The sequence below is a fragment of the Ctenocephalides felis genome, unplaced genomic scaffold (assembly GCF_003426905.1).
Source record: "Ctenocephalides felis isolate EL2017-DRISC unplaced genomic scaffold, ASM342690v1 CF-g0.4_SCAFFOLD_00845, whole genome shotgun sequence".
NCBI lineage: Eukaryota > Metazoa > Arthropoda > Insecta > Siphonaptera > Pulicidae > Ctenocephalides > Ctenocephalides felis.
The window spans coordinates 59059869-59083547 of NW_020536999.1; positions in this window are offsets into that span (position 1 = coordinate 59059869).

Consider the following 23679-nt stretch of genomic DNA (forward strand, 5'->3'; position numbering starts at 1 on the left):
ACATCGCAGTGCCCGAAATGAGATCTTTTCAATTAGAAACATATTTCAGGTGAAAATTGATATCGATCCAGAGCCATGGAAGGCGGCAAGTTGAGAGATGAGGATGTTGAAAATAACAACTATTATTTATTTGTGCCAGTCGTGATGTAATGGTTAAGAACGTGGGATAACATAAACTAGTCTCGAGTTTGACCCAAACCTCGGCCAGCTCGATACCAAGCAGTCTCGAATATAATTTCAACTAAAAATCGCCCTTTGTGGCATTCGTAAAACCATAGGCATTGCTGCAAAATACACCAACGCTATATGTTATACATATCTAATATGATGGTTTACACATAAAAAAGAAGAGTGGCTGGGCCTTGGGTTGCCCTCCCTAGAAAAAAAAAAGCAATTTTCTTAAATGAATGATGAATAAACTATTAAAGGTATTATTACCGTTTTTTTTATTGTTACTGCTTGGTAGATATTAAAACTTGTCCTCGACATGGGGTAATTAGAAACATCGCACTTTTCAAGAAAATGATTGGTTGTGAAATAATGTACAACATTTATTGAATTATTAACTTCTCCTGCGGGGTAAGTTATAGTAATGGGCCAACAATCGAAAATTTTTGCATATCTTCACGTTTCAGCGGTTCCTGAACATTTTGGCATTCCTCATAAAAAATGGATGTGTGTGTGTGCATGAGTGTGTGAGTATGTAAGCGCAAAAACAATGTTTCGTCGACCATTAAGGGCGTACGGATTGACTGATTTGAATTATTCAAAAAACATTCGATTCCTATTGACAAGGAGACCTGCTGATTAGTTTTTGACGAAGACATGTCCAGCGGATTTAAAGATACGGAGCAAAAAGTGCTAAAAAGGTCAGTTTTTAGAAGAACGAATCAACCGATTTGAATGATCCAAAAAACATTCGATTCGTAATGATGATAAGATTTTGACAAAGGCAGGTCCAGCCGTTTTAGAGATACTGAGCAAACTAAGCATATGATTTGAATGATTTAAAAAACTTTTTGCTTGTGTTGAGGAAACAATTGCATTTGGGAAAAGAAATTTTATTATATCAATTTTCTTTTTTTAATTCTCAAAAGAAAATTTGTTTTAATATCGAAAAATAATTCGGATTTTTAGATTCTAGTTCTAGCTGAAGTTCTAAACATCACTTATATACTTCATAAATAATTATAACTTAATAAATAATTTTAACTTTGCAATTCAGTTTATAGAATCTTCAAGAGTCCATCTTCATTTTAAATATAATCAGTGAATCTCATAATATATTAATTTAAAAAAAAAGGTTACAACAAGCACTTGACTCTCCTATATATGGGTACATATATATAAAGTACGTGTCATGATGTTTGCCCCAAATAGACTCCTAAACTACTGAACCGATTTTAAATTTGATTTGCTCATAGTATGTATTTACATACTACCCGTTCGTTAACACAATTTCAAATAAATTTATATTTCATTTCGACGCAATGGCTGTTAAATAATTAAATAATTTGCTTCAACGTGAAACAAAATAACCTTAAAATATCAATATCATATATATATATATATATATATATATATATATATATATATTATATTTCCTCTTCTCGATAGAAAATGTATCCATGGGTGTGTGATACTGCATTGGAGATGAAACATTTTCCGGACATGCGCTTTTCATTTTCCACGACGAGATAGGTCAATGAACTCTCTCTCTCTCTCTGCAAAAAGGACTTTTGTCGAATTGCAAAATTAACACGAGTTCATATTCCGAGTGTTCGCAATTTTCAGTATTAACCGACTGTGAAGGACCAATTCGACACACTAATAGGCTTTTACTGGAATTGGTTATTTTTAGAAGCACGAGGAATGGAAATAGTGTGTTTTACTTTAGCTGATGGTATTTTATTTCAGTAAGGTTAGAAGTAAATAATTTTGAAAGTATTTCGAATTATTTATTACTTTGAAATAGTATAGGGTTTTTTTTTTTTTTTATTATTATTTTATTGGCAAAATTAACACGAGTTCATATTCCGAGTGTTCGCAATTTTCAGTATTAACCGACTGTGAAGGACCAATTCGACACACTAATAGGCTTTTACTGGAATTGGTTATTTTTAGAAGCACGAGGAATGGAAATAGTGTGTTTTACTTTAGCTGATGGTATTTTATTTCAGTAAGGTTAGAAGTAAATAATTTTGAAAGTATTTCGAATTATTTATTACTTTGAAATAGTATAGGGTTGAGCGGGGCTCAAAGGCCCAATTTGACTTTAAAAGTGTTTATGTATCTAAGCCAAATGAACTACATGACAGCACATTAAATACATCAAATAAACAACTTTTGAGCCAAGTTTTGGCTCAATATTTTCAGTTAACTCCTAATTATTTGCAGTGAACTCCTAATTGTAGAAATGTGTTTATTTACTATTTTTCTAAAATTTGTTATCATCTTTGCAAAGTAAAATGGGACAGACAAAGGGTAAACATGTCCAATATCTTTTTTTTTAAATTTGAAGGAATTTTACAAAATAATACTTACAATATTCAACCAATGCAAAATATAAATTTCATGAGCACATTTTTTACAAAGATAACTCTGCAGTAAATTTTTATCTGGTATTTTGCCTAAAATATTTATCAACAGAGTTGCAATAATTATTAATTGAATTTGTTTCTAGTAAAATTGTATTTTTTAACTAAATTTACATTTTTATTAACTTCCCGTAGGGTTAGTTATTGTAACCGTCCAAAAATCGAAATTGAAAATATTTACATTTTTCACGTTTTGAAGTTTTCTGAAGATTTTGGCATATCTCAGAAAAAATGGGGGGGTATGTGTGTATGTATGTATGGATACAAATTTTCGTCCATTTTTCGGGCGCACATTCGATTCCTATTGATGGGGAGATGTGCTGATTAGTTTTTGGCAAATGTAGTAAAGAATGCAGGAAATAGAAATCGAGTTTTTGAGAGACCGGAGCATCGGAATTGAATGAATAAAATCATTCAATTCGTAATGACGGGGAAAAATAGTTTTTGGCAAAGGTAGGTCCAGCGGTTTCGGAGATGCACAAATGTACAAAAAATGGCAGTTTTTGAGACAACTAAGCGTCCGATTTGAATGATTCAAAAAACTTTCTGCTTTTTTGACAAAATAATTGCTTTTGGCAAAAAAAAATTATGTTTCAATTTTTTTTTTAAATTTTTTTAAAAATTTTTTTTTGTGTGTATCGAAAATAATTTTGATTTTAATTGCAATTTTAACTTAAGTTCTAATATACTGTAAACAAATATTTTCAACTTTGCGATTCAGTTTATATAATTCTTATAAATATTGTTACAGTATTTATTTATAATATTCTATTTGAAAGCATTTAATATTTCTCGAACATTTCGTTCCGGTATGGGAAATTCCAGCAATTTGCCTTAAGGCACGATGCCACTAGTTTTATTACTTTACAAAATGTATGGTAAAGAAATTGAAAATCAGTGTGCAAATATCGATTAGTATTGCAAATGTGTCAAAATCATTAAAAAAAGTTCTAAAATTTAAGAAGAAGCAAGAAGTAAATAAAGCATCTGATATATTACAGTGATTTTTTTCTGTTTTTTTATTGAACAATATATCTATAACTATGGGCATTTAGTAAATCTTTTGACGATTATAGATAAAACATGACATGATTTATTTTGATGTTTAGATGATGATTTTATTTTCACAAAATTTTGGATATTACATAAATAAAATTTTTGTAATTATTAATAACAGCAAATATTTCAAGTATTCTAGTTAGATATTCTGTTTGAAAAAGTCAAAAGTGATTTATATATCTCTTTTACAAATCGCTTTCTGAATACATTATGATTCTTTGAAGCCAAATTAAATGAAATCTGCGTCAACTTATAAGATACCATATCTTTGATATTCAATCAAAAAAAGAATTAAATTTACTTTCTATTTCATTAAATCCTGTTTGGTGAGTTTATCTTGTTCGATCAGAATATATTGAAGGAAAAAGAAGAAAAAATGTGTTTGTTACGGTGACGATTTCCTTCATATAAATTTGCAATATGTAATACATGTGTAATACATATAATATATATATATATATATATATATATATATATATTATATATATGTATATATATATGTGTGTGTGTACGTGTGTAGTTCCGATGTAGATAGGATATCCTGTACTCAATTGACCTAATAATTCTACAATTTAAACATTTAAGAACCCTACTATATAAAAACTAAATACATACGAGTTACACCCATAAAATATATACACATAAACCTAGGTATATTTAAAAATATACAATAACAGTAATAATAATTAGGTGTGAGTGGAATTTCTCAAAAAATAAAATCAAATCAAAATGCTCATTTTTTCAAACTTCAATAAATAATAACAATGAAATCAAAATTCGTAATCTTATAATATTTAGAATGTTCCTTATAACCATAAACATCCATTTGAGTCCATCGTTTTGCAAGGTTTTATGGAAATCATTAGTCGCTTTGTACTTATTGCAAAAAAGCGATCCGGCCAATCTTTATTAGAAACTAATCAGCACAATTTGCTACTGATCTTTTGAACAGGTTTTAAATTTTAAAAATCAATTCCGGATTTTTGGCGACAACACTTTTCTGCTAATTTTGATTTCTTTCAATCTTTCCTCAGCATCGAATGACTTTTAAATTTTCAAAATCGGTACAGGGGATTCTAAAAAAAACGTCTTCAAGGTTAAATTTTACCTCATACATACACACAAATATACATACCAACACATACACACTTATATGTTACGAATGGGGATGGGGCTTGCCCGTAGGTAAGCGGTTAAGAGCGACGGGACTTGATTCAGAGGTCCCGGGTTCGATACCCACTTCGAGCAGCCTGTTGTCAGGCAGCAATGACAACGATTTTCACTTGGTAATATAGATAGCAATATGTTTCCAAGTGAAAATAGCCCTTGCCCGGCATTGCTGCACCAATAAAAAGTCAGCCCTATTAGATTAATTCTAATAACAAAATCATGAAATATGGATGGATTAACCATTGGGTTACCATCTAAAAAATACGAAGTAAGGAGAAGTTTCAGCCCAACAGCTCATAGAATATAAGATACTGATTGCTGTTAAAATATAAAAAAAAACTATGTTACGAATATACATATATGCATAAAGATTTACAAACACTTTTTTACTGTCATGCATACATAATACATATATGTATAAACATTTTCCAATTTTGGACTCAAACGATTCAGAATGATTTGAAACGCCGAGAAAACATTCAAAATTTAAAATTAGCAAATTAAACTTTCTGGCGAAAAGTTCTCTTTCAAGGAGTTAATAACTCATGATAACAAATAAAGATATATAGTAATTCATACAATAAATAAACTCATACAAAAATATAAAATCAATTAAATCTAATTTAAAAATTTTGTAAATAAATAATTTAACATAACATAACTTTTGCTATCATATTTATTTATTAAGATCATTTAAATTAAAATATTTAAATATTCATTCATAATTATGCCATTCATAATTCTTGATTCTGTTTGATCTTCATTCAGTTTCTGATTAGATTTTTTCTAAACTTTTTTCAAGGTAAATTATCAATTAAATAACAAGCCTAATGGTGCAGAAGACTAAAGAAGTTCTCTTCGCCTTCCCTTGATAATATTTTTTGAAATGACAACCTCATTCTAATAGAATTGACATGATTCAGAGTATATCAAAATATTTGATAAATTAACTCATTATAAAGAATGTTTGAAAAATTAATAATCGAATCATTTGCAACTAACACTTAAAACAACAAAACATTTTACAAATTCAAAAACAATTTGCTAGATCTCGAACCACGTTAATCAGCTCAATTATTTCCACATATCAGGAAGTTTATGCAAATTTGCCTCGAGGCAAAATTTAACTCACGCCTTGATTTCAGTTGTAAGCACATACTAGCTGTCCCAAGAAAACAACTTTATATACCAAATGTGCATCCTTTAATATTAATATTAATTTCAAAGTATAATATTATTATATGGGTATTATATAGGTATAATATTAATTTCAAAAATGATCTCCTATTCAACTTTTTTGTCCAATTATTGCTCTGTATATTTAAGGAATCTTGACAGTACTTTCTTCCGTCTACTTCTTAGATAAAATCATCGACATAAGTTGCGTATGAGCAATGTTATATTTTATGTAGTCATTTGTGTAATGTATGATGTTTATAATTAGACATAAAAGTATGAAGTTACCTAATGGGCGCACAGTTGTAGAAAGTTGATGTTATGTGTTCCGACTGTCTAGCAATAGCAATCACTCTTCCAGCAAAGGCAAAAGTATCTGACACATCTTTTAGACTAGCAGCTGGTGGAGGTAGAAATTGGAAAAATTGGAACAATTGATTGATGGTATAAACAATATTGGTTATCTTCACGTTTCAAAGCTTTAAACATTTTGACATACCTTTGGAAAAAGATGTTTTGTCGACGATTTCGAAAGCACGGATCAGTCGATTTAAATAATTCGACTCCTGATTAGAAAAGGCAGATTAATGGGCCGATTCTGCCGCACAACAGACCAATGTTATGGCAAGGTCATGTTACGCTCCAACTTCCATATATTATGCTACTGAATCATACTGAATACTATCAAAACGTAATGTATTTGCTGTGCATTCAGGCGTTTTACATATGCAACGTCACTTGTATGTGATGAAGCTCGGTCAGAAAAACCCTGTTATCTAAGATAGTTTTTTTTGGCATTTGTGCGGTTTCTAGTGTGCCGATTGTAGGTTATGTTTTCTATCTGACAACTGAGAAAAGAATCTGACGACTAAGAAAAAACTGTACCTGATTGCATAGCAATCACACGACTTTTGTCAATATTTAGTATGGAAAGTTCTTCATAACATAGCCTTGTTGTGATCCATTGGTCGCTCCTTAAGTTGTTTCAAAAATATGGAGCAAAAAGTGCAAAAAACACCAATTCAGTTTTGGAGAAATGAGCATTGAACTTCTATTAATGGTATAGAAAATTGATTTATATTTGGGAAGGATATCTAGGAGATTTGGAGATGCGAAAGAATAATGTAAAAAAATGCCATTTGGTGAAAAATGCAAATTATAATTTATTGTTATTCATTCATAAACAAATAAAATTATTGGTAGACAAATAGATAGATAGACTGGTAGACAGAGAGACACAAAGACATTTAGAAGGATATTCAAAAAGACAAGGTAGATTATAAGATATAAATCAAATTATTATTGGTTAAATCTATTATTCACACATATCGGAAAGTTCATGCAAGTTGCCTTAAGGCAAAATGCCACTAGCACTTAGTTTAATAATATTATATTTATTTTTGTAACGGAAATCAAGATTTAAGATTTTTATTGAACTGTTGGGATACATAAACTTCACTTTTTATGTAAACTTTTAACCAGCTGGCTTTTTAGAAAACCATCTAGGTTTACGATATTTGAATTTGATATATATTTTTATTAAAATTTTTTAATAACAAAACAGTCATTTTTTAAAATTTACTACAGTAATGCCAAAACGAGTTCACTCTTCATATCATCTATATTAACTAAAAAATTGAAAATAAACAATTTTCTCAATAAGCAATTTTATCTTTGCGTTTCAGGGGATTCTGAACATTTGGCTCACCTTAGAAAAAATGGAAGTATGTGTGTGTGTATGTGCGGATACAATTTTTACTTCGAGAACAAGGATGAACCGATTTGGATGATTTAAAAAACATACGATTCCTATTGATAAGGAGATGTGCTGATTAGTTTCTGGCAAAGACAGGTCCAGCCGTTTCAAAGATACGGGGCAAAAAGTGTCAAAAGTGGTAATTCAGTTTTCGGAGTTCCAATAAAAAAGTATAAAAAAATAATAATTAGACATATATCAGATATTGCATAGAGATTTTAATATTAAGTGCAAAATATGTTTACATTTTTATGGGTTCCGTACCAATGTTCAACTCTACGTAGCTAAAGTAGCGCGATAACTTCAAAAAAAGTTCAAAATTTTCAGAAAGTTCAAATTGAAAAAGTCTAAAATTCTCAAAAACCTAACTTTATCTGTTTAGATTTTTAGTTTTTGGTGCGAGAAATTTCAGCACTTTTTCTTAAGGTACGTTGCCATGCACCACTATTTTCAATTGATATCACTACTGCTTGATATGTTTGATCATCGAAGATTTTGATATTACCAGCCTAGAAGCTTACTACAACACTACTCACAGTATATTTCCTAATACAAAATATGTATTTGGTTTTTATCAACATTCTAAAAAGTGAAGAATGATGTCAACCTTTATCAACGTTTGCCAGAAAGATCTGGTCAGAAATTTTAAAAATTTAAATATATTTTGTACAACATTTTTTGTTTAAAACTGTTCTCGGAACCATTTCGAGCTAGCAAAATTTTTAATAATGTTTTTTCTCCATATACTAACAAGAGAAGTAGATTTACCATCTTGGATTTTGATCAAATAAAAACCCTTAAAATATTATAGGCTTAGGAGAAGTGGTTTGAAAAATCTGTTTGCATTTCTTCTACCAGCTCTCCATCTATTACCCATAGAAGGTGGTAATGCACGTAATGTGAAATAACTGGCGATGTGTTTTCGTTTTTGTTTCGTTATGGAAGTAAAAAATCTTAGCACACTTTTTATTAGAACTCTTGGGAACCAACTGGACAGCCGACAATTGAATGAACAATTGACACAGAGAACAACATACATGATGGCGTGCCAAGTGAAAATCAACGCCTCAATTCTAATAATTATTATCAACGTTTTGTAATTGGGTACTTAATGACATAATTGAAAAGTGATAGATTTAGAGATTGTTTAATGTTTTAATTGCTCAATAGCGTTCTGATTGTTTTTGCTCGAGTGGATTTTATATTATGTCATACGGATAGGCTTGATTTATGGTTCGGTTATGGAAATTCATAATTAGATTGTAGATGGAATTTCAGTTTGTTGACAAGTAACAATAGCTCTATTTATGAAGATGCTACAAATTACCCTTTACCAGAAGCGAAAAAGTCTACGAATCATTTAATAGATCACCATTAAACAATTCTTTACATTATTTTATAACTTTATTCCTAGCAAGACACTTTCTAACATCCCGAAGAAGTTTGTTTTCATCAAAAAATCTGATTCGCTAATTTTATGTTTTCTCAACGTTTCAAGCCATTCTGAATCGAATGAGACCAAATTTAGAAAAAGTGTATTTCTGTGTGTGTATGTGTGTATGTGAACAGATTTTTTGCCGTAAATCAACGTTTTCTCAAAAACGGCTGGACTGATTTCAAAAACTTTAAAGCTATCCGATGTATCTCGATGAGGAATAGCGTTTATCAATTTTGCGCGACGATCAGGCAAGCCGTTTCTTCGTAAATAGCAGAAAAGTGAAAAAATTTTCGTCTGCGTTTTAGCTCGTAATTCTGAATCAATTTTTAAAATTCGAAAACCGTTCGAAATTGATTGGGAATCGTGCTGATTAGTTTTTGGTAAAGATTGCCCGGGCCGTTTTCTTGTAATAAAGTGTTAAATTTTTTTTTCGACGATTTTTATGATTTTTTACGGTAGATACCATAGTCTTATAGATCATACTAATATATTACGGCCTTACGACAAGTCGTTTAATTTTAAAAAAATTTCAAAGTTTGTAAAAATTAGTATAGTTTTTTTGGCATTTGTCAAAATTAGACTTTTCATCGACGTTTGCTCATAAACGCCTGAACCGATTTCAGAAGTTTAAAGGCCATTTGATGTTCCTCAATGAGGACTATCATTTGTCAGTTTTGTGCGACGTTCTGCTAAGCCGTTTCTTAGTTAAACTTCTCGTCCACATTTAAGCTCATACTACCGAATCGATTTTGAAAAATCAAAAACTGTTCGAAAGATATTAGTTAGGAATGATACTAATTAGTTTTAGGTGAAACTCTACCAGCCGTTTTCTTGTAATTAACAGTTGAAAAAAAAATTAAGCCCATTTTCATAGAACTTCTTTTGGCGATATATATCATGATCTTATAGAACTTACTGATAATGAAATATTACGGTCTTACGGCAAGTAGTTTAATTTCATCAAAAGATTTATCAAAAGTTTAAGAAAATGAATAGTTTTTTATGTTTATTAAAATTAAAATTAGACGATTTTCTTGGTATAACAAAAGAGTACTTTTTCTTAATGAACCATTAAAGTCCTATGGAAACTAGTTCAATTATAAAAATTGTTGATTTTTGAAAATTAGCTTTTAGACAATACTGTGAGTTAACGTCTTCGTTAGACTTTAATTATGTGTAATATATCCACTCGGAATTGATTAAGTCGATATTTACACATATCGGGAAATTCATGTAACTTGCCTCAAGGCAAAATACCAATACCAACTAGTTTACCTGAATTTTATATTCACTGATGATGACAAAATTATATGGTTACAAATACATTTCTTTTCCTTTGTACTTGATGTTATAATATTATAATCTTGCATGTTATATGTTCTATACAAATCTATTTATTTGTTCATAACAATTTTATAGTGTTATTTTCTGAATGAAAAGAAAAGTTTGACGTCACTTACACCTCTAAGCCTATATATAATAAAATTTATAGGCCTGATGTGAATAAATGAATAAACGTAATAATAATCAGAGTTGATGGCATCATCATATCTGGCGCAAATAGACGTGGAGCCAACGGCATATCACTGCAGATCACTTAAATTTAAAATGATACAGTAATTTATTTTTTTATCAAATTTTTATATTAAATCTAATGGTCATATTTTATTCTTCCAAAATAGATAATTTAAACTGGATCTTTAGAAGACTGCGGTAAACACTTTTCAGGAAAAACTTGTCTTACCGAACTTGGAGTTGCAATCAACTCTAAGATCTGTTTTTGGACAAGGTACTAATTTCTTAATTTATATTTAAGAGATTTAGATTTGCAAACCATAAAATCAAATTACTTTTCACAACAATAACATTAATTCACAGAAGTGATAAATAGGGATTTCAAAAAACAGTAAAATTGAAATTATATCGGTCATTAAAAAAAACTTCAATTTGAACACATTTCTCTGACAGACAGTCTATTCTACGATATCATAAAAGTTTTCATAACCTCACCTCACATAAAATATTTATGGATTAAATGCATCAGTACAAGGAGAATGCCATAATCAATTATTCAATAAAGGATTTATTGCCAGAAAGTTGAAAGATATAGCAAAATCCATAAAAATGTTTACAATGGTGATATTGGTACTGCTTGGGGCATATGACTCATTCATCTCATTCATCTCAAAGAAAAACAAACGATTTTATGGGATAATCGACTTATACGGAGATGAAGAAACAAATGCATAGGTACTCTAAAAAGAACATCAAAATGAAGACTTAAATATAAAATTTGGTAAATCTGGCACTAAGGGCACAAAAATAGTAATGCTAGAGATACCAAATTTTATATAAAATATTTTTTATAAGCCTCTAACATTTTGTAATATTCATTTTGAATACTTTGTAAAACTCTCACAATTTTATTAGAATGTAAAATGTAATACAAAAAAATTGCTTTGTGTCAGGCATCTGATAATAAGTCAATGCGTTGTTGTCACACTTATCCTTATAATGCTAATTGATACAACGGATGAAATATTCTCTAAGTTCAAGGCATATGACATGATATATAACAAATGCAAAATACTTCTTGATAGAATACTAAAATATGTTCTTAAATATAAAACTTGATAACTATTATTCTCTCTTTTTAACTAATTATCGCCAGACTTTTATATTTAGTAAGTTTTCATAAGTCTCTAATACTTTGCATATTTTTTTGAAAAAAATTATCCATTACAAATTTGATTATATAGAATAATAAATTATTATAGTGCATAAAATGTGTAGTGATACAACGAATAAAAAATTCTTTAAAGTTTATCAATCTGTATAAATTTAATATATTACTGATATTTGCTGTTTATTAAGAATTGGATGAAAATAAAGAAAACAGTGAACTGAAATAATTTTGGTATTCTTTGTAATGTATTTTCTTTATTATTAATGGATGAAATATCAGAATCTGAAATATCTTACTTTTTTATTTTAGATCTAAAATTATATATTAAATTAAAGAATTGATTTTAGTATTATTCTTTTTAAACTATATTATCAAGTAAACAATTTCAAAGATAAATATCATATGTAAAATTAAAAGTTTTGCTTACAAATGTTATTGTTTTTTATAATTTGAGGAATTACGTAGCCGTTCATAGATTTTAAGCCTTGCAACCACGAGGTTCCGTATTTGAACCCGCGTTTTGTGCAGCGGTATCAAGCAGTAATGATATCCATTTTTACTTGAAAATGTTGATAAAATATATGATTTTATGGTATAGCATTTTTGCCGAACATATTTGCAAAAAAGTTCAGTCAAAAATAATATTTTGTGCGATATATAATTAAGTTGGAATAACAACAATAGGGCTGTCTTTTAATAGATAGCAGTATATACTCTACGGATTAAGTATGAATGTAGCAGTGTATACTCTATGGAATCAGTATGAATGTAAACAACAACAAACATGATTTGTATTTAAAAACTTTATTTTAATTTTACCAGCAATCAGAATTTATAACGAGTCCTATAACGTGTTGTCCAGACTTCTTAAACGACATTGATATGACATTTTTTATAGATGACAAGCCAAACGGTTGTCCCATCTCTGTACATGATGACTTTATTATTACAATTTCTGTAATACTAATGAATTTTTTTTTATGGATGGAGCATTGTCAAATAAGAACGATTTTTTCTTAGAAATATATTGCAATCTATATCTATATGTGAAAACCGATATCAATTCTGTTTGATATCAGGGTGTTCCAGACGGGTATCGAATTTGATTAAAATTCGATAACTTTAAGGACAAATCCTAGTGGGATCCAGCAATAATAAAAACAATATTTTTTAGCAAATGTTCTAAGTATGATTAAAAAAGTTTCAGTTCTTAAATTCACATTGGTCGTTGTCTCTGGTCTATTAACCGGCCATCAGGCGGACATTATATTACATACGCCGACTGACAATATGCGTGGGAAGCAAAGCGAAATTGTTTTGCAACTTATAGAGAACTGGATTATATATATAGAAAACGAACTAAAACCCATTTAAAACACAACTCAAATGCACATAACGAGACCTTAATAAATAAATGATAACTTATGATTTGAATAAAGCCATAAATTAGAGAAAAACGCGTTTAAATACCAAGGGAAAATTAAAAACCGCATTCTGCTAAGGATAACCACATTGTAAACTTCTAATAGTTTTGGGTTAGATGAATCAACATCTCTCTTATTTTTTTAATAGCTTAAGTAGAACAAATATTTTTTCACCTTAAGTCTCTTATAAATAATAGTAGATTTTGAAAAATTTCGCGGAGAACCAGTGTCAAAAAATGAAATACATAAAAGCCTTCAAGAACTTCTTAACTTCCTAAAGAAGGCGTTTATGTTTTGCCAGAAAATCTGAGTTGTTAATTTGATGTTTTCTCGATGTTTCAAGTCAATTTGAGACCTATGTTGGAAATGTGTGCGTAAAAAAGAATATATGTGTTTATGCTTTGAAATTTGACCTATGGTTAATGTTCTCAAAAACGGCTGCACCGATTTCGAAAATATAAAATCCATTCCATGGAATTGGAGGATTCGGCACGATTTGTTTTTTGTAGCAATCGGCCGAGCAATTTCTTTATTAATTAGTTAAAAAAATGTCCGAGCTTCCGCAAAAATTTAAAAATTAAAAATCTGTTTCGAAGACATCAGTTGGGGATCATGCTGATTAGTTTCTCCGTAATTAAACAATACAAATAATTTTTTCGATGTTTTTTAAAAAATCTAAATAATAAATATCTTCAAACATTATAGTCATACCTAATCAATATATCAATATTATTTAAATTTGGAATAATTAGCTGCATTTTTAGATATAAATAAAGATATAGATCTGTTAGAACGTATTTTTATTTTATTATATTGGCCATGAATACGGCAAACTTCATGGCATTGAGCTTTTACCTCTAATGGTTGCTACCCTAAAGGGTTAGCGGATTTAGATCGGACTTATTTTTCTCACTTTTAAAACTGAAGTCAACGTAGCAACACATGTTTATTACGTATAATCAATAAATATATCATTCTCAATGAGAACTTAGTGACAAATCATTAATGTAATAAGAATTTGCAACAAATACATAAATTATACCAATTAATCAGTATTTCATAAGGTTACAAAGGTTAAATCAGTGATTCCCAAAGTGGGCGCCAGCGCCCCCTTGGGGGCGCTGCGGCGGTTCTGGGGGGCGGTGATGGGCTCGTGCATTGGGACTTAAAGCGTAATTTTTGGAATAGCGTTTTTGATATTGTATTAATTTCCGAGTCTAAATCCAATATTGCTTGCATTTTAACGCGACTCCCTTTATTACTTTTTGCGAACAAATTTACCGTAGATACGAACGCACCCCCCGTCATTCCTTTTCCCACACATTAAAATTATAATCGAAATACATCGATTGGCTTCTAAATTTTTAAAATCCGTTTATGCGTTTTTAAGCAAACATCGTTGAAAGTTCTAATTTTGACAAACGCCACAAAAACGATACCAATTTTTGTAAACTTTGACGAATATTTAAAATTTAACGACTTGTCGTAGGACTGTAATATTTTAGTATGATCTATAAGACTGTGGTATCTTTCGTCAAAAAAAAACATAAAAATTATCTAAAAAATTACTTCTACTTATATTAATAAAAACACTTTGTTACAAGAAAACGGCGCGGCCGATCATTACAAAAAACTAATCAAGTCGATACCCAACCAGTATGTTTCGAACAGTTTTTGAATTTTCAAAATCGATTTAGAATTGCGGACTAAAACGTCGACGAAATTTTTTTCACTTTTCTGCGTTCTACAAAGAAACGGCTCGGCCGATCGTTGAACAAAACTGAGAAACGTTAGTCCTCATCGAGATACATCGAATGGCTTTTAAATTTTTGAAATCGGTCCAGCCATTTTTGAGAAAAGGACGATTATGGCAAAAAATCTAAACACACACACACATACTGCTTTCCAATTGTTGGTTTCGGATTTTTTGATGAAAACAAAGTTCTCCTTCGGAAATTTTGTAAGGGGGGCGCTGAGTAACATTTTTTCTGGAAAGGGGGCGGTAGGTGAAACAAGTTTGGGAATCACTGGGTTAAATTATAACTTAACAACCTGAGTTAATCGACGGATGGACGGACTTACAAAGTCTGTTTGAAAAATATCGGCTGTGAATTTTAGTAAAAACAAAATCTTGATTTTTCAAATAATCAGTTGAAAATTTTATCTAAAGAGCTAAATTTCAATTATTATTAATTATTCTAATTATTCACACATGTCGGAAGTTTGCGCAACTCGTCTTAAGGTCAATTACACCTAGTTTATGTTTTGATTACATAGACAATAATTTACATTGGGTTCTCATATATCATAGTTAGAGAACTCCTGTCTATCGTCCTCTAGAAATTTTTGCAACTTGCCGGCAGTCAAGCTTCAACACCTGACTATTACCTGTATCTCCAGACCATCTCTGGTAGTTTTTGCACAAAATTTACCGCTAATAAACATGCTAGTGCTAATTATCATAGTGCAATGGCAATGGATCGTTGCAGAGCTCATAAGTCTTAATGGGTCAATGGGAAATTGAGTTTTTCCAACTGCTCTTACGAGGCGAGGATATGAAGAAATGTTAGAGAAAACCGGGATGATAAATTGAGTTCTTGGTTATCTAAAACCACGAAGGAAGATGGACGAAAATAAACTTGACCTCAAGGCAAATTGCTGAAACTTAACAATTTATGAGCTATTATTAGAACTCTGGGCAGCCCAGTAACACCCAATATGGGCAGCTCCATGAATTAACTTAAACTCAAACTCGATTCAGGGAAGAATAGTGTCCGATTTTTCATTGCCATTTCGTACCGTAGTGTCCGAAATTGGCTATTTTTAATTGAAAACGTGTTTTTGACCTATATTTTAAAGTGAAAATTGACATCACTTTTGCATGATATCAGGTTATCAAGAACGGATAATCGAATGTCGTCCACATTATTGGCCTTCAATTTGCTTTGAATTTTAACAATTATTAGATTAATTGCAAAACTTATCGTTGAAAAATGTTGATTTTTTTATGTAGACTCATAACTTATATTTTTAGTTATGAAAATTCAGGCCTAAAATGAAGGATGAAAAAAATTAAGTTTACCGAAGTTATTTAAAATACTTTCTATTTTTCGGGGTATAGAACGACGCCTTCTTTAGGAATGTTGAACACCAAGAAGCTTAAATAATTACTCACTAAAAGTAAATCATTCACTAAAGATTTTAAGTGAACTTCTAATAGAATATTCAATTATGATAAGTAAAGATTTTTTTATTATAGGAAAAAGCAGATCTAATTGTATTATTTTACAACAAAAACTAAATTATGAAATAAGAAATATTATGTTTGTTGTGTATTTCTTTATACTGGTGATTCTATTCATCTTTGGAAAAAAGTAAGTTTAAGGAATGACCGCTATCCCTGTCATCCCCCGGTCTCCCCTATGGTGAATTCTATTAGACGCTCACTCGTCGGTAATTCTGAGTTACTGTTACATCGGTAAAGAGATCAGATGTTGTTACTTGCATTCTTAGAAACAGTTACTGTACTTACATGACACATATTAAATTGTTGGAATACATATGAACATACGTACATACATACATACAGAAATAAATACATACATACAAATATACATAAACACACACTCTTACATACACTTATATAAAAATATATATAGGGTAGAGCGAGGCCTAGAGTTCGCGTATAAAAAAGTCCATCGCCGATATATAAAAAACAAGTTGAGAATTTTTGAACAACAATGTTTGAAAGTAGAGGGATAACAGCCAATATCTTTGTTCTTACGATGTTGTAATCGAAAGATAAACGGCAACTTTTGAAAATCCATAACAGTAGTATCTTCTTTTGTTGTAAGTTTTTTGGTTGTTAGCACTGTTGTTTAGCTTACGAGATCTTAATTTAATTTTTAACTATACGTTATTTAATTGTTGTTATAAGATGTGTTTTTAATTTTAAAGTTTTTAAAAAGTAAATTCAGTTAATAAAGAAATATAACAAGAAATAAATTAAATAAATAGTTAGTCCAACTTTGCTGACAGATATATCTGACGAAATACCATTTCAAGGTTATATACAGGGTAATCTTTGTAGAAAATGTACCAATAAAATTTATATTTTGTATTGGTTGAATATTGTAGATAGATATTATCACATGAAATCCCTTCAAAATTGAAAATGCGACCTTGAGATCTAATTTAAGGAAGTAGAAGTATCTCATTGGGAAATATGGACCACGCTATATTAGATACTTCGGAAATCGGGATCAAAAATTAAACTACTCTGATTGCCATTCAGAAGGTAACTACTCTGATTGCCATTCAATGTTTATTAAAAAAATAGAAATAAAACATTAGACCTGTTTGCCTCTAGGCCGTACCGTTTTACCCAGTCTAGGGGATAAAAAGGAACATGTGAGAAAAACAATAAAAAACACATTTCTACAATGATGAAATAGTTACTGAATTACTAAAGTAAATTTTTACTAAACATAGTCAGATAGTTGTTTCTTTGATATGTGTTATTTGTTGTGATATAATTGGTTTGGTTTTCACAATAGAATTGCTAAAAGTCAAATTAACCTTTGGGCTTACTCTATAATACCAGATTCTAATAATCGGGCATATCATCAATCAAATCAAAAGCATGAAATTCAATAAAAAATTGAAATCAATGAAGGCTAGAGCATTAGATTTGATTGAGTGAAACTAAAACTTAAATTTAACTAATAAAAATATGTAACAACAAAGTTTGAATAATTGCAAGTGAAAAAGTAAAAAATATCTACTTATAATTTGCTTATCCTAATACTAAAAACAAAAGAACTATGATCCTTACTTTCCTTGACAAACCTATTTTATAAATCAAGACTCTGGCTAGTCAAAAATTCAACACAACTGCTCATACTATTTTTACAAAACTAAGAACTCCTTTCAACATCGAACATCTAAGAATCAGTTCATCAAATTAATTGTTCAGGTTGCGACCTAATTTATATTGGTAAAGCAAAGTACTTTTTACTTGTTTTACTTGTAATTTTTCAATCTCAATTGTTACATATTTTAGTTTTAAAATTAATTTTAGTTCCACTGAATAAAGACTAAGAATGTTGTCAAAACAAATAGATTTTGTAACAAACAACATTTGGAGAAATTCATGTCATTAATTTTTGTTGACGTTATGCACGATTATGTTAAGATTTATATATATATATATATATATATATATATATATATATTTATATATACACATAGTTAAAAGTACCTATACCTGTATTCTCTCATGTGTGTTATTGATAAGAACCTAAAACCGCGTTATTCTCATAGCGGTGATTCGCGAGACAGAGACGGCGATACGAAGAATTTTCCTAGCGATTGCACTAGGCCAGACAAGGACGGAAACGGTGGCCGGTACTGTTATATTGTGTCTTCCTAAGCTATTTGACTTATGTGCCGGCGAAATTACACACTTCCACAAGAAAAGCAATCGTCTCGGAATGACCGAGAGGATGAAGAAAATACAGTTTTTCTTGGTGCCCGAAAATCGATAAACATTATGTAGTAGCTTCAGATATTGTGGAAATTGAATTTTAGGTAGTCAGCATTCTAGTTTCAATATATGGGTCGATTCCGTAAAATAGACCAATGTTATGGCATGGCTTTGTTACGTTACAGTTTTCATACAAAATGCTACTAAAAACCGTTAAAGCGATCAGGCGTTTTACACATAAAATGCAACTTTACTCATATGTTATCAAGCCATATCTCCAGGGCCGGTCCTACCTTGAATGCGATGCCTGCAAAAAATGCGGGCGCACGTCTTAGGGGACGCCAAAACGAGAATCGGATATGAAATTTATAATATAGTTTTTTCAATATCATTAAAAACATATATAATTTCTTCGCATCTTTTACTAATCTTGGATATTATTTTTTTTTTAATTTAACTTCAAAACAATAATCCGCTAAAAAAAATTGGCATGCGGGCGCTAAGTACCCTAGAACCGGTCCTGCATATCTCAAAGAGTTTTAATAACATCATTTTTCTGGCATTTGTTGGTTTTCTAGGTTAAGTTTTCTATCTAAAGCGTCTGACTTATAACCCTTAAACATTTGCACTTTTGTACCTTGTGTATTATACCTTATGCACTTATACATTGTATATTAGTACCTTATACTTTGTGTATTGTAAGGTCTATGACCTGACTGTACAGCAACCACAAAATTTTTTGACAGACTTTGGTACCACTTTATATGAAAACTACCACATAACATAGCCTTACCATAACATTGGGCTATTTTGCGGCAGAACCGGTCCCATAGTCTTTTAGAGATGAAGTCCTATATGTTTGTTTTGTTTAGAAGTGCAGACTAACTTTATTATGAAGCTTATTAACGTAAAAGAAAGTGCTCAAGCCAAAATTTGTTAAAATAATTATAATTACCACATATAATTAATTAGTCATTACAGTGGTTTACAACCTTTAATTTTATAAATACTCAACTGAAAATATTAGAAGACAAAATAATGTGCACGCCCCATAGTTCGGAAACCGCGGAGTTAGTGGCTATAGCAGACCAATTAAAAAGATAATATTTAGTTTAAAATGTTGTATATTTGAATAAAATGATGCTATTTTAAAGATTGATGAACGATGTCATATATTTGAATGTTGAGTTAATACTTGTTACTAACAAGATGAAGTTTGATATACTACTGACCTACTTGGTAGAAATTTCAGTTGATACTAATTTACAAATTTTGACAAGTGTTTTTTTTATATTATTTTTTAATTGACTCATTTTTGAAGACAGCGACTTTCCATTACATTGATTGTCCAATAATATATTGACCAGTGATATGGGTGGGAATTTGTAGAAAAATGGATTGATAATTAAAGACGTACTTTCGTTTTATTATATTGGCCATGAAGGTGACAACCTTCAGGGCATTAAGCTTTACACGGAATGGTTGCTACCTCTGGAAGAGGGGGTAGCGGAATGTTTTAATTGAACTAATTGTTCACCTCTAAAAGTAAAGTCCGCGAAACAACCTGACCAATATAATAACAATTAACCAATAAATATATCTTCTTTCAGTCAAGATTTGTTACTCATCAGTAACAAATCAGTGATTGTAATTAGAACTGCAACAAATACATAATATACAAAACAAATCAGTGTTCAATACAGTCTACAGCTACAAGGATTAAATTATAACTCAACTACCTGAATCATCAAAGGAAAGTTTTAATAAATTCTATAACAACGTAACATACATACAGACAGTATATGCCTTACAATATAAGGGAGTATTTTATACTACAAAATAGTGCAATGAAAGGGATTATGTTTTTTTACTGCTATCCTGTATAAAAAGTATTAAAACATTTTAATATCATTTTATTAGACCAGAGTTGAACTTAAGGTTTTAATAGTGTTTCACTACCTATTCAACTGCCGGCATCAATATTTTTATTATACATCAATATATCTATTTGTATACATGCACATTCTATGTGCATCGGTCTATTTCAATCTATTCATACATCAATAAGCCATTCATCTATTTATACATTCATTTAACATTCATTCATCTATCAACATATACACTCTTTCATACATTAATCTATGCATCAAGCTATTAAATCACCCACTGATCTAATAATTCATATATGTATTTGATAATTTGTCTTTAAATCAACTAATTTGTTACTTCACCTATTTATTCATAATTCTTGCATTTATTTATCAATTAGCATCAATCCATATATTTATAGATCCATCCAACTATTTATAGAATCATCCATATATTTATGGATCCCTTTACCTGTTTATAGATTCATCTATCTATTTATACATAAATTCATCTAATTATACATCAATCAATTTATTCAAACATCAATCCATCTACTAATTCATATATCTACTACTTATGCATCACTTCACCTTTTTATTTATCACTTAATCATTTTGCACATCAATTCATCTATTTATAGATCCATCGTTATCTTTATAAATTCATCTATCTATTTATACAGCAATCCATCTACAAATTCTTATAACTACCTCCTTATTCACCACTTCATCCCCTAATTTATCATATGTTGATTTAAAAAAAAAATCCTTATATTTATAGTTCCATTCATTGATCCAATACATCAATTAAGTCATCTATTCACTAACACATTTATCACTTAATTTACTCATTTATGCATTTATCTACTAGTTTACCCATTTACCTATTTCTTCATTACTTATCCATTTAATACAATAAGTACTAGTACTACATCTTCTTATTCACCAGTTCATCTACTCATTCACCACTTTTATTACTTATGCAACATTTCATCCACATATTTATTATTTTATCTACTTACATCATTTAATCTTTTTATTAACCAATCCAGCTATTTCTACATCAGTCCATCTGCAACGATTCATTCCTTTGTATAATTATTTCTTATGATATTCACTTATTCACCACTTCATCTACTCATTCATCACTTCATGCTTTCATTCATCGATATATGTACGTACTCATCACTGTATCTGCATAACTTCATCTATTACATAAATGGATCTATTTATGCAAGAATCGATTCATTAATTTAATCATCTATCTACCTATTTTTCATTCTATTTATTTGTTTCTAAGTTCATCCATTTATTCCTGATTTTAGTTATTCTTATTTGTCCTAATTCCATAATCATATTATTTAAGCAGATTTGTTACAATAAAATGACAGACATTCGCAAATCAGTGTCATTACTCATTAGCCTAATAGATTCATTTAAGACTGTCTCAAGTTTGTGCAATAATTGCTTAATGAGTACACACAATTTTTTATCGGAACTCATAATTGTATTGATGATTCAACTCACCACTCAAGTCATAGTCCTGCTGGTGTTGGCGGTTGCTTTAACATCATTCATTGCTAATCCTGGAACAAAAAAAATATAGTTACTCAAATTACCCTTTAATATTTCCTTTATTTTATTTTCATTTACATTACAAAGTTATGGTATTACTAATCTTTGCAACAAATGTATCTCTTAAATCTGGATTCCGTAACCAAGTATAAACCAGACTATCCAGAAATTTGGCTAATAAGTATTTTCAAAATCGTTCTTATAGCAATGCAGAGAGTGTCTCAACTATATACTAATTATAATGCATAAAAAGTGTGCATGTAGAATATAAGTTTCTAACATATTCTAGATTTTTTAAATTTAAAATTAAGGGCGAGGTACATATTCTGGTCTAGAGGCATAAATTCTATACGAATTTTAAAATATCATAAAAGAGGCAGACAATATTTTAACTACACTTTTTTATAAGTTAATAATTGATGCTTTGATGATATAAAAAGAGACAAAAATTAAAAATAGTGATAAGGTTTGAATTCTTGATAAAGTGGATGTTCTCCAAAAATTGGAACCTATTGGTATTCTGAAGACTAAACTTTTTTTGATATTCTTAAATTTTTTGGTGATGAGCGTAGTTTATACTAAAGACAAGCCTATAAAGAAGGCAAAAATGATAAAAGTTTCGTTAACTACGCGTTCAAAGTTTTGTGGAAAAAGGAGACTGAGGAAGATCATCGATTAACTCCAAAAATTATTTAATTTTTAAAAAATCTACTTGTAGGTAAGAATATGTATAGTATAGTTGAAGTTTGAAAATATGCGAAAAAACAAAATCGATTTTTTATAAATTGCAGACCAAGATTCTTTTAACAACCTTACTCTCATTACCATTTTCCAACTCTATTCCACAATGTACATTTAATGCTTAGCTTGTGAAAATGCCAGTTTAGTGTAATTTTTCCTTATTTATTTTCAATTTAAAAATTTGAACAAAAATGCAAAAATTTATTACGTCTAGTCTACCATTTTTCTTGTCTTTCAAGTTACCTGTCTAATTCTTTACATACTACCAGTTTACTTGTCAACCAATATACCAGCTCACCAGTATAGCTGTCAACCTGTTTATCAGTCTACCAATTCAGCTATCCATCAATTTACTCGTCAACGTGTTTAACTTTCCTCATATTTGTCTATCTACCAGTTGTTCTGTCTACCATTTTACGTATCTTTCAATTTACCTGTCTACCTATTTATCTGTCTACATATGTTTACCTACCTATTTATCTGATTACCTTTCACCTATTTGCTGGTCTACCTATTGCCAATTAATTAAAAAATGTAATTACTATAATAATTCTTACAAAATGGGGTTTGTGGTAGGAGATTAAGAAATTAGGGTTATATGTGTTTTTTATATGCATTATAAAAAAAAACAAAAAAACAAAATTGACCAAAAATAAAGAAAATGTTAAAAAAGTTTTCGGGGCGGCCACTTGATTTCAATCAAA